Source organism: Lithobates pipiens, unplaced genomic scaffold (assembly GCF_037356315.1).
Source record: "Lithobates pipiens isolate NorthernLeopardFrog02 unplaced genomic scaffold, aLitPip1_a1.2 Scaffold_16, whole genome shotgun sequence".
NCBI lineage: Eukaryota > Metazoa > Chordata > Amphibia > Anura > Ranidae > Lithobates > Lithobates pipiens.
Window position 1 is genome coordinate 155,252,492 of NW_027507748.1, and position 14,879 is coordinate 155,267,370.

At 42.3% G+C, this 14,879-nt stretch overlaps 1 protein-coding gene across 2 annotated transcripts in view; it reads left to right on the plus strand.

Annotated features, from left to right (window-relative positions):
* The window catches only part of RNF43 (ring finger protein 43), a 74,050-nt gene that overhangs the window by 39,301 nt on the left and 19,870 nt on the right, over nucleotides 1-14,879 (plus strand). The gene's annotated exons all lie outside the window — the stretch shown is intronic.

The following is a 14,879-nucleotide window of genomic DNA, read 5'->3' on the forward strand; positions in this document are numbered from 1 at the left end:
GCCCTCATATGTTAATCACAATACAACACGGTGTATTCTTTAAAAATCCAGCTTGCTGCATCTTTTGTGCAGCTCTTGAAAATGCATGCTTTATTATAGCTAATATTAATGCATTAAAATACAAAAGAATTGCACTAAATGTACAATACACATGTTTGTTTTAGTTTTTTACTTGAGTCACATAGCCATGATTGATTTACCATATGTTTGCACTTTGCAGGTAGGGAAAAAGGCAAGGAAAAATGCATCAGATCAGTATATTGCCTACAGTAGGTTGGCCAGGAAATGTTCCATTCAGCTAGTGGGCCATAATGTACTGCTCATGCATGCTATTTCTCTGTGGACCTCCATGGAAGCTGCTTCTCGAGCTAGGGCTCATAAAGAAAATCTGTGCATTCTCAATACTGCAAGGGCTGCAAGCTTGATGGAGAACAGAAGGGCTGCCTGTTATGGACAACAGCTCAGCATTCTGATCTTAGGTCTGTAATGTGTGAGGTATTACCAGCAAGCTTATATCATCAGGCAAACTGCCCTTTTTAATCATAAAAGTCAGATTTCAAATACCACCTTTTTTCGTTGTTCCATATTTCGTCAACTGATTTATGTCCATAAAGTGATTGGATGGCCTCTACTAAAGGGGAGGATTTTGTTCTAGTAGAGCAGCTGATTGATCTGATGCTAGGGTTGCACCGATACTAGTATCTGTGCCGATACCTAGTATTTGCACAAGTATTGGTACGCGTGCAAATGCACCGATACTTTCAGGCTTGGTCCCTAGAGCAATCTGTGGGTCTCCCCAGTGTTAAAGAAGTCCGGTAATTGGAGCTGTAAAAAAAAAAAAAAAAAAGCAGCCGGAAATTTTTATTAACAACATTGCTCAGCCCTGAAATGCTAAAATAAAAAGAAACGTTGTTCCTTTTTGTATATTTCTGTTTCTTCATCTGCAGATCAAAGGGATGAACAAATGTTCCTCTGTTTAACCCCTTACTAACTCTTTACAATAATTAGCCTTAATTAACTCCCTATTCTCCTCCATTTTTAATTTTCCTGCTTTTTTTTTTTTTTTCTTCACATCTATTTTATAAACAATAAAAAATTAAAACTTTTTTTTGTTTTCTTTGTTAGTGAATATTTTTACACATATTTATTTACACATTTTACATTGAAAAAGTGCTAAGTTAAAAAAAAAAAAAATTTATTTAATTTGTAAATAACTTTTCAATGCTTTGTACCATTGCTGATAGCTGACGTTAAAACAAAACAGTTGCGGTAGGTATTGGTAATTGGTATCGGTACTTGTACTCATTGTAAAAAAAAAAAAAAAAAAAAAAATGTATCGATGCATCCAATGCTCAAGGAAAAATGGGGAAGATTGCTCCAGTAGAGAATGCATTGTTAAAGACTACGGTAGCTTTGTGCCAGAGTCACTTACAATAACATCGATAACCTGGATAAGTAAAACCACAAATTAAAGATTGTCATTGAGGAAGACCATGCTTATTGCATGACAATACCACTTGATGGATAGAGTTTGGATAAAGGCGCATGATGTAAACTAAAATCAATATCCATTTGAGGTGTTTTTGGAAAAGGTCAGCAGGGCTATGTGACTTTATATTTAATTGAGGGTTGCCGTTGGGATTTCTCTTTTAAGAATGATAGTTGAGCCTTCCCCTGGATGTAATATCCTCTGTGGGTCTCCCCTCTTCCCTTGTCCCTGATCTCTGGTAATTGGTGCGATGCCTGCATTATTATATGGGCTGGATAAGATTCTAGAGTTACTTTTATTGTTAATGCTGATAAGAAGTAAGAAGGGCAGAAACTGCCATAAGGTTGGACTATAAAAGCACTGTGGACAAGAGTTGAAGTATAAAAATTATATTTGATTGGTAACAATTCATGAGGCAATAGAACAATAAAGAAGAAAACGAGTTAAAAACCTACATATCCTATAAATGGATGGGAGTATATGGCACAACAAATGAAAATCTGCACCACCTGAAAAACAGTGAGCCCCTGTTCATGTGGTGCAGATTTTCATTTGTTGTGCCATATACTCCCGTCCATTTATATGATATGTATTTTTAACTCTTTTTCTTCTTTTTTTTTATTCTATTGCCTCATGAATTGTTACCAGTAAAATTTATTTTTATACTTCAACTCTCGTCCAGATTGCCTTTAAAGTCTGGTCTTGGGGCAGTTTCTGCCCTTCTCTCCTTATCAATTTTCGAAAACTGATGTGGCCATAGGAGTGCTCTATTTATATTTATTGTTAATACTCTCCAGAGGTAGTTCATGATCACGAAATGTGTTGAGGCAACAACTTTTGGTTCTAAAGACCAATGGGAATCGTCAAAAGATATTCTGTAAAATATTGGTGATATGTAGTTGTAGCGTTGGGACAATCTGTAAAAATGTTTAACTAGTATTGCCAGCCGAGCTATGTGGTTTTTTGTTTATTGCACATTGAGGAAAATTTAAAGATTGAGATCCCTCAGTCTCGCTTTGAAGGACTCTGCTGGATTGGACATGTGGGGCTAGCTTACATAGTAAGGTTGAATAAACACACCAGTCCATCCAGTTCAACCCTGTGCATTGTATGTCATCATTATATATATATATATATATATATATATATATATATATATATATATATATATATATATATATATATATATATATATATATATATATATATATATTATTTATTTTAAGGTACCCATATAGCAGTCAATTTACACAGTGCTCCACACACATACATCCTACACTCACATCTGTCCGAAGCCCGCAATCCAAGGTCCCCAACTCGCATTCCTATACTAGGGCCAATTTTGGACAGAAGCCAGTTAACCTACCAGCATGTCTTTGGAGTGTGGGAGGAAACCGGAGTACCCGGAGGAAACCCATGCAGGCACAGGGACAACATGCAAACTCTAGGCAGGTAGTGACGTGGTTGGGATTTGATCCAGCAACCCTTTTTACTGCTAGGTGAGAGTGCTACCCACTACACCACTGCCACAAAACCTTTTGGGCACTGGGCTCTGCATTGTGCAACTTTTCAGATCAGAGTGATCAGAGTGCACTGTTTTAGTTAGCTGTGGAGCACTTTCTAGATTCAGTGCCATGGCACAGCCTCAAGTGTAAGAGCACCATGTTGATCTCTTCTCTCTGGCATGTTTACACTGCCCACCTACAATGAATTTGTTACCTCCAGTTGCCCGAAAACCCTCATGAACACCAGCTGCCTGAGGGCTTTTACCTGGTATCCATAGGACCCGGTGCTTGCAATGTGGGACCTGAGACCCCTGTTTCTAGAGTTGACATCACCGGATTCTTCCCTTGGATGTATCCATAGGGACCTCCATGTCCGCTCTGGATTTCTAAGGTATTTGTCCTAGGCTACTGGGGCATTCTGCCTACAGAGACACTATGCACACTCTGACGCAATGCCCTGCAGAGTCTGTCACTGGCCCTCCTTACAAGCTAGGCCTGCGGCCCCTGTTACCATCACTGACTCTCATTATGAGTCCCAACTGTATTTGCTGCAGTCCATGAGGCTTTAGAGCTCTTACAAAGACCCTTTCACTACATCAACTATTTGAGTAATTTCTTTATGCAGACTGGAAATTACCTGAAATGACCTCTTGCGCCCTACCTCAGAGTGTCAGAAAATTTTTTGTAAGTTAATTTGTAAAATGGTGGTATGTTCTCACTGTAGACATACCAATGACCCACCTTTAACAGGAAAACCTTTGTCCTTTTTGAGATTAGACTAACAGGCAGCTCTAGAGTGCCTCCTTAAATTTGTGTTTACTAGTCTGGCTCATTGTCTTGTGTTTGGGATTTTTCATCTGCCAGACAGTGTAAGAATGGGTAGATTTACAAATAAAAATGTAAAGGTGAACTAAAACTAGACGCCCTCCCCAACCCAACAGTGTCGGCTATACTTTGCTCTGGTGATCCCGAGCGGGGCTCCCGCAGCTGCTCCAGCAGTCCAAAGATTTGAAATCCCCATTGTTCTCTTCCCTTCTCTGTCAGCACTTCCAGGACAGACCAGTAGTGCTGACCAGTCGCAATCCATCTTGTCTGTTCTGAAAGCGCAGTTGGAGAAGAGGGAGAACAGTGTAAATTTCAAATCCCGGACCACTGGAGTGGGGGGGTGGGAGCCCTGACAGGTCAGGATTGCTAAAGATAAGTACAGCAGGGACTGGGGGTGGGGAGGGTGTCCAGTGTTATTTCACCTTTACAGAAACAACGTAAAGGTGAACCAACTATTTAAAAAGGGATCCTTCCACTGCTGATGTCGACCCCATTTCATAGAGCGGCTGGAGAAAATGGCTGAAGCTTTGTGTTGTGATAATTTGTTTACAGCCATCTAAGCTTGTGTTTCACTTGGGACTGATGTCCAGACAGATAGGCAGAGAGCTCATGTTGGAATACTGATGCTGTGGCCAAGACTTGACTTGTTTGATTAGCCTTTGAGGGACGTCAACTCTTTGGACCTGCTCTTGATACCGTGAATGGTAATGCTTTCATGTAATTTGGCAGTAGGTACCTCTACTCCCATCCAGCCTGTAAGGCTTGAATCCATAGGCCACCTATCCGCTCTTAAAAGCCTTCTGCTTGAATTCTTTTTCCATCTGGATTGGTCCTCGAGTAGTTAGCCCAAGTGTTTATTTCTGTTATCCACATCACATTCTTAGGCTTAGCTTAGTGAAAAAGTAGAGTGGGGGGACAACTGGCAAAAGCATAAATGCAAAAAAAAGTCTGTCTTAAGGAAAGTTACATTTATTTACATAAAAAAAATACAACCGAAAACAGATTACAGCAATACTAGAGTGGCATAAACCATCTGCAAAACGTTTCTCAAAAAGAGTCTTGAAGCTGGCAGTGTTTTATTAACCACTTAAGGACTGAGCCTCTTTCTGAGATGTGATGTTTACAAGTTAAAAACAGTTTTTTCTGCTAGAAAATTACTTAGAACCCCCAAACATTATGTGTTTTTTTTTTCTAACACCCTAGAGAATAAAATGGCAGTCGTTGCAATATTTGTCACACTATTTACGCAGCGGTCTTACAGCAGTCTTGGTCGAAAAAATACACTTTTTTTGAATCAAAAAAGTAAAGCTAGCCCAATTTTTTTTTATTTTATTTTTTTATGTTACGCTGAGTAAATTGATACCCAACATGTCACACTTCAAAATTGCCCCCACTCGTGGAATGGCAGAAAACTTTTACCCTTAAAAAAATCTCCATTAAAAAATTCTACAGGTTGCATGTTTTGAGCTACAGAGGAGGTCTGGAGCTATAATTATTGCTCTCGCTCTACTGATCACTGCGATACCTCACATGTGGAGTTTGAACACCGTTTTCATATGTGGGCACTACTCAGGTATGCGTCCGCTTCTGCATGCGATCTCAGCAGGACAGGGCAGGTTTAAAAAATGTTTTATTCTTATTTAACCTTTTTATTATTTTTACACTTTTTTTATGTTAAATTGTCACTTTTATTCCTATTACAAAGAATGTAAACATCCCTTGTAATAGAAAAAAAAGTCTGGCAGGACCTCTTGAAGTCCTCCGATCTGATATTTCGACTAAAATGCAATAAAAAAAATTGTCATTTTAAACAAAATGTCCCTTTAAGTGCTATGGGCGGACATGATGTTTTGATGTCGCTCCCGCCCTGCAATGTCATGGAGACGGGTGGGGTCCATCTTCCCCTCACTTGTCTCCATGCACAGCCACAGAGAGAACCGGCTCACCTCCGCCGCTGCCGTCAGCTCCGGTAAGTGGCAGAGGGCACCAGAGAGCAGCGGGGTGTGAGGGACCCCTCTCCCGTCGCCGGTAAAAGTGATCTTATGGCGAATCCGCCACAGAGACTACTTTTTTTTTATCTTGTAGCAGAACCGCCGGCCGGACACGAGGATACCGGGGGTTATGGCAGCTAGCTGCGGCCATAACAATATCCATCCTCAAATTAAGGACGTATATAGGCATGCGGCGGTCCGGAAGTGGGTAACATACATGGGCATTAAAGGCTGCTTGATAAATACATTGTGGAGATGGTTGTTGGTGAAATGAGTGATGAAGAGAAGAACCATTTGGAAATGGAAATCTATGGGCCTGGTTAGCAGTCTGCTATCCCTGTTAAGCCCCAACAAGATAATACAGAGGCTATAAATTGGCGAGGACCATAACAAAACCTAGAAGCTACTACTGTAGCACTTCCTTTCCAGCGCATATTTCTGTTTGTTTTCTTGTGGTATAGTTGCTGTTGATGAATGTATTTTCAGAACTCTGAAGACAAGGCTTGCCTCAGGATAAAAAAGACGAAAAAAAGTGAAACAACTTATCATTTGCTGTTTCAAGCTCCAGAATAAGACAACCCTTAACTGTGGCATGTCCATTTTACAAGGCAGGCAAAGTCTTTACAAATTTCCGAGTTTTTCTTACTTCACTCCTGCTCGAGATAAAGGAAACCTAGTATATAGCAGCACTTAGGAGCTACAAGGCAGGACATGACCTTTCTCTGCATTATCATACTCTTATAATGGAAGGATAATATACTTCAGAGGCACCGCTTGTTTTTGTCTTCAAAACACGCCCTGGGAAGAACTTCTTTTTTTTTTTTTTTTTTATTACAAGAGGAACGAAAGAAATAGTTTTATAACTGTGCTACGTGCAGCTGCTGGCAGGAATGATAAAAGGCAACGTGTGGGTTGGGGGGGAGCGAGGCAGTCTTCAGATAATTCCTTACTTCACAGCAGAGACCTGCAGAGCTTTGTTCATTGAACTGTATTCCAAGGTGAAGAAATGCTAGGGACTGAGCTGTGCTATAGGAGCCAGTTCTATGCAGACATGTGGGAAGGCATGTCGGGATATGCAACCACACTGGAATGCTTGGTGTATTCATATGTTACACGCTAGGGCAACTTGCATATGGCCTGTTTTAAAAAAGATACAGTTTTCTTATGTATATTTCTGATTTTGTATGCTCACCTGAACTGTAAAGAATTGGCAAATATGGACACTTTTCAAATGTTGATGGATAATATATGCTTTTAAAGCATATTCAGATTCGTTCTTGGAGGACTACTTTCTTTAGAGACACATGGAGGCTGCCCTTGCTTGCTTGTTCGTAAATGGTAGTTACCTGCTTGCCGTGTTAAATTCCTTGTTTCCATACTTTCAGCCACTAATCCAAGTATACAGTTCAGGAGTTCTGTCTTTAAGGCCGCGTACACACGTGGCGGACTGTCTGGCCAACTAAGTCCGTCAGACAATCCGACAGACAGTCCGTCATACTTTCGAATGAACGGACTTGCCCACACACGGCACTTTTTGAGCGGACTAATACGGCGGACTAAGTCCGCCATACAATCCGCCCTACTTTTGAAATGAACGGACTCGCCCACACACGCGGAGGAAAGTCCGCTCATTTCGAGCGCGTCTCCAGGTAGGCGGGGCCCGCGAAGCAGACGTCGCTGACCCCGCCGCCTGGAATGGACTTAAAGGGGAACCCAACGCCGAAAAAAATCGGCGTGGGGGTCCCCCCAAGTCCACAACAGACCCTTGTCCGAGCACGCTACCCGGCCGGCCAGGAAAGGGGGGCGAGCGAGCGCCCCCCCCTCCTGAGCCGTACCAGGCTGCGTGCCCTCAACATGGGGGGTGCCTTGGGGAAGGGGGGGCCGCGCGGCCCCCCCACCCCAAAGCACCTTGTCCCCATGTTGATGAGAACAAGGGCCTCTTCCCGACAACCCTGGCCGTTGGTTGTCGGGGTCTGCGGGCGGGGGGCTTATCGGAATCTGGGAGCCCCCTTTTAATAAGGGGGCCCCCGGATACCACCCTATGTGAATGAGTATGTGGTACAATGTACCCCTACCCATTCACCTGTAAAATAAAAGTACCAAAAAAAAACACAACACACGAGATAAAATATTTTATTGCACAGCTCCAGGGGTCTTCTGTCTTCGGGGGTCTTCTCGCCGGACTCCTCCGCTATCTTCTTGTAGCTCTTTTGCTAGCGGAGGAGTCCGGCTTTCTTCCCCGCCGCCGGCCTCTTCTCCCGACTTCGGGGGTCTTGTCCCCCTCTTCGGTTCTTCTGCCGGGCCACCGCGCCTTCTTATAGCTCTTTTACAGGCGGTCTACATTGTACCCCATACTCATTCACATAGGGTGGGGGGCCGGTATCCGGGGGCCCCCTTATTAAAGGGGGCTCCCGGATTCCGATAAGCCCCCCGCCCGCAGACCCCGACAACCAACGGCCAGGGTTGTTGGGAAGAGGCCCTTGTCCTCATCAACATGGGGACAAGGGGCTTTGGGGTGGGGGGCCGCACGGCCCCCCCTTCCCCAAGGCACCCCCCATGTTGAGGGCACGCGGCCTGGTACGGCTCAGGAGGGGGGTGCTCGCTCGCCCCCCTTTCCTGGCCGGCCGGGTAGCGTGCTCGGACAAGGGTCTGTTGTGGACTTGGGGGGACCCCCACGCCGATTTTTTTCGGCGTTGGGGTTCCCCTTTAAGTCCATACCAGGCGGCGGGGCCAGCGACGTCTCTGTCGCGAGCCCCGCCTACCTGGATACCCGCTCGAAATGAGCAGACTTTTCTCCGGGCGGGAAAAGTCCGCTCATTTCAAAAGTAGGGCGGACTGGCGCACACACAGGCGGACTGTCCGCTGAAATGCGAGTCCGACGGACAGTCTTTCCAACATTTCGAAAGACTTAGTCCCCCAGACTGTCCGCTGAAAAAGTCTGCTGAAGCCCACACACGAGCGGACTGTCCGCTGAAATGTGTTTCGGCGGACTAAGTTGGGCAGACAGTCCGCCCGTGTGTACGCGGCCTTACTGTGTACTCCCTTCCATACATGAAGTCGTATTACATTTAGGTGGCCTCTTTCTCTTGAATGGGGCAGCAGTGCACTGTGAAGTGGTTGTAAATCTTTACATATATTCAGTGACGTGACTGGACTCAGGTGATGCACAGAGATGAAACAAAGTCTCCTACATAAGTTGTATCTGTTTATCGACAGTCTTTCCCTTGCATCCATTCAAAGTGCCAAGTTTACACAGGATCTTTCAGCTGTGAAAAGCAGGGGGGCGGAGAGCTGAAGTTACATCGGTGGGGAGAGCTGATTGGAGGGAAAGGACACCCCCCCTTTTCACACAGAAGCAGAGGCTATCAATAAGCTGTGCCTTTCCGGTCACCATTGGTCTCTTGGTGTCAGGAAAACTCATCAGAAGGAACTCATGATTATAGCCGAGGAAGAAGGCAGCAGACACGTGATACTCTGAAACCAGCACACACTATAGAGCGATATGCTTTGTTCGTATTTTATGTCTGAGGTTTAAAACCACTTTAACTAAAATGTGCCTGCACCAGTTTCGGCTACACAGCGTACCACAAGACATACCATGTGTGTTGAGTTCTGTACTACAGGTGCGTTGGGATGCGATTTTAGATGATTGGCACTACAGTGCACATAGTACCAGGCATTACAACATTGCACAGGTTTGAAGCCAGCCTTAAAAGCTATGAGTCAGTCTAACCGCCAGGTAATATTAGCATTCTTGGAAGGTCTACACTGGCTGCTTTCATTTTTCTCTTAGGAAATTTTACTTTTGAATTTAAAAATTTGTTGTTGTTTTGCCTGATAGCAGTGCACACTCCTAGGATATCTGATGACTGGCTCTCGTCCCCTATTTATGACAGCCATTGTAGAGGATCTGACTATCCCTTTGAAGTTTACAATGCGTCCTTATGTTATGGAGTATGCAGATGGTAGAATGTGAGTCACCCTGTTCATCAAAACTCTGGGTCGATTCCGCAAAGCAAGAAACTATACGCGAGCTGTTCACACCAGACAGCCTACAAATGTGTCTGAGCTGAAGTCGTTTTGTAAAACGGAATCGGCAAAAGTTCCTTTTGAACATTGTGCAGTTTTGTTCCAGAGCTACTGAAAGCGCTTGCTTGAAGTCATTGGATCACTTTTTAATTTTTTTATTTTTTTTACTTCTAAACAAATGTAAAAAAAAAATGTATATTTAAAAGCTCAAAAGAGAATAAATTGTTAATTGTTGGTTTACATACTGTACCCTTTCAGGCACTTGGTACAGTAGTGAGCACTTTCTGTGGAATGATTGTAGAATTTCCCCAACATGTCCCTCTGGGCGGTCATAAGAGTTACAAACATTCATAAACACTCATAAATGCTCAGAATTGCTCAAGATATAGGGTACATGCACACACCGTTATAACTGGTATTTTATATTAAATTATTTTTGATTCTAACCTCCAACACCAAGAAAAAAGGCACCTCATCCCAGTTACAATATTTTATGTGTCTACCAAAATATCCCAGAGCTTTCCTGCACCCAGGGAGCCATGTGTTGTCTACAACCTACTATACAAGTCAATGTCTGCATGTGGCCGTGCTCTTGAATGCGCCATTTCTTTTTTACCCAACGATACGTGTGAAATAATTTCCAAATGCAGAAGTTTCACTTTCAGAAAATATGTTGAACACCAATGCCAAGACGCCTCAGCATTTACAAGAGCGCAACCATGTCTACTTAGTTTGAAAAGGCAATCATTCTATATATTCAATGAATGAAATTTGGAGGTAGTTCTTTTCTTGATGTGGCTTAACTGTTTCCATAAATTAGAAAGGATCGATTCTATGCTTGCTCTGCACCTGAGTGGAAGGAAGGGCACTGGAAACTACTCGGTATGCACCACAGACTCCTGACTGACTCCAAATGGTCATATGTAGTTGAAGGTTATAGATCCACATTGTGATGCCACCTATATAAAAAAAAAAAGTGGAACGTTCACGGCTATGTTTGCTACATAGTAATGTGTACCAGTAATTATACGAATTACAGTTTGTATTTTACTCCAGGTTTTTTTTTTTTTGTTTTTTTGTTTTTAATAATGGGATCATTTTTGATATGAGCCCCATTATAACAAACTTAAGTCAACAAAGTAAGAATTTGAGAATGTCGGATACAAACTTACCAGAAACGTTTTTCTGAGTTTTTTTATTTTTATTTTTTACACAATTCCTTGTTGATTACAATAGATATTAAAACATGTCTTGTTGGCAGCATTTGAAAGGTGTTTGTCATTAATTAACATGACTTCCACTCTTACCAATATGTTTAATTGAAGTAAATCCATCACTAACCCATATAATTAAAACACTCAGACTAGATCCAGGGATATAGGTAGCTGAATTTTATTTTTTTTGCTCACGGACCGATAAGATGACTTGGGATGTGGCAGGAAAGTTCATATTTTACAAAGGTTTTTGGAATTCCAAGGTGACAGGAGCGATGCCTTCCATGATTTGGTATCCTCCCCGGATCCTGTAGTAAGGCTGAATGATGTCACTAGGGCTTAGGCAAAGTGGCCTGAAGTTGGGGTGTAAAGCAAGTAAATTTTTATTGCAAAAGTTTTTTATTTTTTATTTTTTTTTATTTTGGGGATGGTGAACTACTGATAATCAGTACCTTTTTGATGCAAGGTCTGCTTAATACTCACCCATATCTTTCAAGCATTATGCTGAATTCTGTAGCATTCTTGCCTCTAATGTGTTTTGCCATGGAATTCTTTGCACTGACCTAGAGGGCTGTTGCGATTTCTGTTCCGGGTGTTCATAGCACTTCTTTTAACTAAAACTGATTAAAAGCACTTAGACTTATTACAAATCAAAAACAATGCCTGCTGAGTGTAATCCTCTATACAAATATCTTTGAGGATTTGGGAAGGGGACAACATAAAAAGCATGAATGTTGGGAAGGTTAGTGGAAATATGTGTTGAGAATTTTCCTGTCCTGTTCCTTGGAGGAGCAAGAATGGAAACTGTAATTTTGAATGCCGTTCCAACAGCTCATCACTGGCACACTGTTGTACACAGACTTCTAAATTGTGGAAGTAAAGGTGAAGCGACGCTTCAGTCACTGCCAAACTAGTTATTTTTTGTCCCTGTTAATCTACTTCCCAACCCTATCTTTAAATGTATATTTGTGCTACTAGTAAAAACATTTTGTTTCCAGATGATATACAAAACCGTGTATTAAATGTTTGATTTCTATGGAGAAAAAAAAATTCATGGTGTGTGTAGCGTATACCACTGTGGCCATGTATCCGTAGGCTTATAAAGCCAGCCACAGGTGAATCAAAATTCGTCCGGCTCCGCATGAACCAGATGAATTTCAGTCTGTTGATGGGCAGGCTGGTTGCACTGAAGTCGATTGATTTTAAATCGTTTTTGATTTTTTTTTGTACAATGATATAGCTAGCAGCAGTGATATTTGTATTCCGACAGTGGGAAAACCTCCCGCTGCCAAAGTACAATAACCACAGTCTGTGTTGATGGGGGGGGGGGGGGGGGGGGGAATGATTTTCTTCAACCTGGGGTTAAAGGAAAGAAAATGGCATAATGTATAGCCAATCTAAGTTCAAGGACCACCAAGGGCATATGATGATTAAGGCCCATTCACATCTATGCATTTCTAGATGTCGCACATTTAAAAAAAAAAAAAAAATAATCCCTGCTTGCTGCATCTTTGATATGTTTTTAGTAAAACGTAGGTTATGCAAATTGGTTTTTACTAGGGAACTGCAAGGGTCATCACTAGTTAAACAATTACTGACTTTTTACAATAGCTAAGGCCTAAAGCAATGTAGCAAGGACTGCTGCGGAGGCTCAATAATGGGGACTGCTACAATTTATTACACGTTCTTCCTCAGTCTCTGAAGAGCCAAAGGAAGTTTATCACGCCACGTCCTCAATGACCAGTTCCTGCACAATAGTGTCAAGTCCCAGAATCCAGGCTGTTATAGGCCCACACTTTATTCCTTGCACTAGAGACTACCGCACAGTCACAGGTCAGTGACTTAAAATATTCATTCAACTGACTTAGCTTGCAGCCAGGCAGTTGCCGTTTTATAGGAGGAGAGCTTAGCCATGACACCCCCCCCCCCTTTTTTTTTTTCTTGGCACAAGTTCCTTTTAAAAACCTGGTAGAGGACTCGATAACTTGGTGAAGAATACTTGGGGACCCCCCAAATAGTGCCCCGAACACTTCCTGAAATCCTTTTGCACTTGGCTATTAGTGACTAATGCAATAATGCATAATCCTTTTGACAGTTGTAAAACATGAATATGACTGCCAAATTTAATGCTTGTATAAAAATGGCATGCTTGTATCGGCCGATGCAGAACCATCTCGCCAGATGATCATCTCTTACCTGAGAAAACTTTCAGACTTAACCCCTTAACAAGCGAATGCGTTTTTGTGGTTGCATTTACTTAGATTGAAGTTCTGACATACGTTTGCAACCTAAAAACTTGTAATTTTGGTGAGGGCAAGACATGTATCTGACTGTAAAATTCATTAAATTTGGATCATACGACATGAAATAATGTGTGGGAGTTGAGAAAAAGCCATAAAAGTGTTATTGCGTATGCTGTAAAAAAAAAAAAAATGTAATAGAATTACAACTATTGCATTTTATGGTTTTTCTTTGTGATGTTGCAGGATCAAATCTATTATTTGTAAGTAATGCTATGAAAAAAAAAATGCTATGACCTTTTGGATATAGTGTTTCTCTTTTTATAAGACCGTGAAACAAATGGTGTACGGTTCCTAGCCAACATACTGAACTGTAAGTAGAAGACCTCGTGCACACAGACATTTACAAGCTTCAGAGACTTTTAAACCTAATAGGGTTGCTTTACTAAAACGGGAGAGTGTAAAAATTTGGTGCAGCGGTGTATGGTAGCCAATCAGCTTCTAACTTCAGCTTGTTCAAATAAGTTTTGCCAAAAAAAGCTGGAAGCTGATTGGTTTCCGTGCAGAGCTGCACCAGATTGTGCATGCTCCAGTTTTAGTAAATCAAACCCAGTGTGTTGTGTGCTTTCCTATACCTGGGGAGCCACATACAGCCACTAATAAAAGCGAATGGCTGTATGCAGCCTGCAGATTGTGAATGCCAGTGGCGGCTGCATTGGTGTTTGTGTATTACCCTTCCGGGGAGGTACATTGTGTGGGTAAACACTGATGCAGAAACTTTTGGCATTTACAAGCGGCCCACTGCATACAGTCATTCACTTGTATTGGCTGCTGTGCACTGCACTGCGGCTTCCCAGGTGCAGGAAAGCAATGGACTTTTTACGCTTCAAGACAATGTCTGTGTGGTTTAAAAAGGCTGATGTAACCAATTTATCCACTGAGCTGTGGCACTACAGTAAGGGCAGTAGAGATGAGACTTGTGCCTAGTTTAGTCCCTGCTCAGTGCTAGCCCCCTCAAGCCAGGCCCCCCCTCCCCCTAAAAAATTGGAGTGCTCCCCCGTCCCTTGTTGCCAAGAGAGTAGTTGGAGAAGAATTATTATTTCTACAACCAGTGTCATGGGAGAATCGTTTTTCTTGCCCCCTCCCTCTGCGGTGACCCTATTAGGGAGGAGGCTGCACTGTATGTATCATGTTGCCATAAAGAACCTTCCTTTGGGTTGATTACCTGTTGGGAGACAGGCTGTTTGACTTTATCTGTCATTTTAACAAATCTCTATTTCTGTGAATTCTTCAGCGCTACCATTTAAGAATTATGGAGAAGTACTAGCATGCTAGTAGTTAATAACGTCGGTGGTAAAATAAAAGTACATTTTCAAGCCGTTCATTGTAAGTTATGTTCCCTTGTATTGCACAAGTGGACTTTTTGCTAATTGTTGTTTTGCCCAAAGCTGTGGGTATAGAGGAGAACGTAAAATACTAAATAGCAAGTTTAGTAAAAGCTCACAGGGAGAAGGAATCCTCCCTTTGCTGCTTTTGTGCGGCTGCCCATGCTCGCTCCTTTTATCAGCATGTTGGCTTCTGTGAGA